Genomic DNA, 4,306 nt, shown 5'->3' with positions numbered 1-4,306 from the left:
TGATGATTTATTTTTGTATTCTTTGATTATATTATACAGGCATAGCCATTATTCATTTATGTTTATATGGCAAAAATATTTGAAAAATCAAATGGTTTACGCTGAGTAACAAAAATGACATTTGGGTGGTGGGAGTCTCTTATGGGGAAAAGCTATGGTGCAATAATTTTAGTGGTTTTGTTTTAGACCATGATTTTGAAATTCACACTATTCTCTCCCATATACTTAAGGAGATAATCAATTAACCCTATATTAATTTGACAGACAGATAATTTATTTATTACACAGATATTAATAAATTTTGTCCCTGCTTTACCCATTGGCTCGTACTCTGACTCGGTTCTCTTTGACTTGAGTAATGATCCCAAATGACACTAAGAAGGAGTTGTATATTTTTTCTCTGCATCCTCGATTTCTTCCATAGGAATTTTAGGTAATGAATCTTCATCTATTTCATCATAATACATGTACTCCGAGTCTGTATATTCTGAGATTGTTTTGTTAAGAAGCCATTGTTTATGTGCCTCAAGCAGCAATTTCTTGGTTGGATCTACATGTAGGCCTTTTAATTTTTTTTGTGTTGTGTTTATGCTGTAGCCATGTTCATCTGATGCAAAAGAAGTTGATAATAAGGTCCCAAACAGTTTATTTAGTTTTTCTCCAGGGATTTTTCCTGGTGTAAATTTGGGTAAAGATGGTACAATTTTGTTTGGAAGATTTCTGTAATTGTTTACATTGAATGTGACACTGAATAGTTCTGACAAGTCATTCGAGTCCATAGCAGTCTCCATTGAATCAATTTCATCCTTGATATCTGATATTTTCTTGTTTATCTCATCCAGATGATTTTGTAGAGTTTGTAATTGTGTATTTTTCATCTCTTCAACTTCAGCTTTAAATTTCTTGACAAGTTTGTCAATTTCTCTGTGCCAGTCCTCTCCATGTTTTGTTATGGCTGTTGAGAGATCTCCATATTCCTTTTCTAACTGACTCATTCTGTTTTGTACATCAGAAGCTATGTCCTGATAGGTTGGATAAATTGTATCATTTAATTTCTTCCTTTCTTTTTTAATCAATTTCATTTTTTCATCACGGACATGCAAGATTTTAGATAATTCATGACCTCTATGTTCACTAGATTCAAGACAATTGATGCAGAGAGGAATATTGCATTGTTTACAGAACATTTTACATCGTTCTTTACTATGAGATGTACATCCAGGGTAGTGGGGAGTGGACTTTCTGTCTTCATAAGTGACGACTTTGTGACTTTTTGATCGATCAGATATCACATGTTCTCCCACACAAGCCTTACAAAGGTTGACAAGACACGTATCACAGTGCATCTGTACCACAGCGGTCTCACACAGGTCACATCGCATCACATCCTGGGCACTGGTACGGGGGTCCATGATTAGGTATTGTGACTGAAGGATAAAATTCAACACATAATGGCAATTTCATTGACTTGATATGAGGACAAAAAGTTTTTAGGATCAAATAACCACATTGTATACCTGAAGCAATCAAGCAGCTTTGCAGATATAACATGTAGATACCAGGTAGTCAATTCATCATATACATCATGCATTCACTGAATCTTTGTGTCAAAATTAAAATTTTATTCCCCATAATTTATGCATTTTGGAAATTTCTTGACCATTTTCAAATGTACAGAAATGCTAATAGGTTACTTCTATTAATTAATTTCTTACCTGCATGGCTTCAGTTATACAATGTTTGTCCTGTTGATCATCTAAGTACAAACTATGATCACATGTCTTAGTATGTGTTATCTGTTACATTAAAACTTTGGACTTTATCAAGTTTAACTTATCTATAAAGTAATTTAATCTGGTTAAGTCTAAATTACACGTAGTCCTGGTCTAGAGGGTGTATATGTTACAGTAAATATGTGAAATCAGGAAATTCATGTATTTCCTTAACCATTCAGGAAATACATGTATTTACTGGCCATTTTAGAAAATACGTGTAATTACTGAATTGCTAGGAAATTCATGTATTTTCTGAAAATTTTAGCCAATTTTACACGTTTTTACTGAACTAAACTGGATGAATACTTTATACATATCCTTAAAAAAATTCCATAGGTATACAAATACTAAAATTCTTTTTTTTAAAGCAGCATTTGATAAGAACTTTCTACAAATCTGATGTTATGCATTAATTTGAACTGCTAATGTTTAATAGATTCCCTGATATTCAAATACATTTGTAAAGATGTTATTTGGAGCTTTAATATCATTGTGATTTATTTGAACTAGTTTATACATAATTGTCCCCCGCTTTTGCGAAAGTGAGGGGACATTAAATCTCATTCGTCTGTCCGTCCGTCCGTCACAAAAACTTTAACCTTGCCCATAACTTTTGATTTAGTGGAGCTATGGTTTTCATATTTCATATGTGTATTTCTTGTGATAAGACCTTTCTTTGGGTACCACCAAATTTGACCTTTTGACCTTGACCTTGGAGTTTGACCAACTTTTACTAAAAAATTCCAAACTTTTACTTTGGCCATAACTTTTGAATGATAGGTACTAGGACTTTCATATTTCACATATTTATTCTTTGTGACAAGACCTTTTATTGGATACCAACAACTTTGACCTTTTGACCTTGACCTTGGAAATTTACGTACTTATGAAAAAAACTATAACCTTGACCATAATTTTTGAACGGTAAGAGCTATGGCTTTTATACTTCACATAAATTATTTTTGTAAGAAGACCTTTCATTGGATACCAAGAACTTGGACCTTTTAACCTTGACCTTGGAGTTTTAACTACTTTTTAAAAATTATAACCTTGGTCACAACTTTTGAACAGTAGATACAAGGACTTTTATATTTCATATATGTATTCTTTGTGACAAGACCTTTCATTGGATACCAACAACTTTGACCTTTTGACCTTGACCTTGGAGATTTACGTACTTCTGAAAAAACACCGACCTTGACCATAACTTTTAAACGGTAAGGGCTAGGGCTTTCGTACTTCACATATGTAATCCTTGTGAAAAGACCTTTTTTTTGCATACCAAGAACTTTGACCCTTTGACCTTGGAGTTTTAACTACTTTTTAAAAACTTTAACCTTGGTCACAACTTTTAAACGGTAGAAACTAGGACTTTCATATTTTAGCAAGACCTTTCATGGGATACCAAAAACTTTTACCTATTGACCTTGACCCTAAAAAATTGATATCTCGCCCACAAAGACACCGAAAGCGGGGGACCACAATTCTTTGAATTTGCTTGTTTTTATTCTAAAATGTATCAAAAATGTACGATTTTTAGATGTTGATATACTCGGTACTTCTATTTACTTGAGTTTTACATCTTTACAATTATGGTAACATAGATATGTTTTGCAATTATTGGTTAATTCAAATTTATTAAGCAAAAATTATATTTTGAACTATTAAAATACGAGGGTGGAAAATTCCTTTTAGTGAAGTTTCATCTTGAATTACTGATTTCTTCAATATCGTTAAATAATGTGTATTTTGCAAGATTTTTCTGTTGCATTTTTGAGGAGACCGTATAAGAATTGTTTTATTTGCAAATAAGATGCTTTAGAGTTTATTTATTGTTAATAATTGTAGCATTAACTGTATGAATATCTAATAATAAAAAATGCCAGTAAGCGATTTTAGTGTTTTAGATTAAATAACTGAAAGTTAGTAAAAGTATGTTGTGATATAGAAAACACATTCCAAACAATGAAAGCAAAACAATATCATTAAGTTTTTGGGGTTAATATTTACAAATAATGCAATTTTTAAAATTTGTAAATAATCAAAAATATTATTTAATCACATATGATAATTATGCTAACTGATATCAACATTAAATGCATCTGTGCATCTGTTTATATCTTATGATTCATATTTAACATTATCCCATCAAAATACAGTCAGTAAATAGGTGTAAAAAGTATTGAAAAGTTCAGTAAATACGTGTATTTCCTAACTGAAATTAGTAAATACGTGTATTCTTTGAGCAGAATAGGAATTTCATGTATTTCCTAAAATTCAGGAAATACATGAAATTCCTGATTACACATATTTACTGTAACATATATACCTGAAAAAAAAAATTCTTGGCAGGACTGCCACAGGACAGAAAAGCTCACTTATAGCTTTCAGCTTAAAGGTGAGCTAAAAAAAATCCCTGCCATATTAAACTTGAGAAAACTTTTTGACTGACTTCAAACTTACAACTTTAATGATGGTAAAGACAGGCTGCACTATCCCCCCCAAAAAATTCAAATTATTAAAGATTTAAT

Source organism: Saccostrea cucullata, unplaced genomic scaffold (genome assembly GCF_032062105.1).
Source record: "Saccostrea cucullata isolate Sc308-1 unplaced genomic scaffold, CSIRO_AGI_Scuc_v1 ctg370, whole genome shotgun sequence".
In the NCBI taxonomy this organism is placed as follows: domain Eukaryota; kingdom Metazoa; phylum Mollusca; class Bivalvia; order Ostreida; family Ostreidae; genus Saccostrea; species Saccostrea cuccullata.
The sequence above is the reverse complement of the archived record's forward strand: the minus strand, read 5'-3'. Positions refer to the sequence as shown.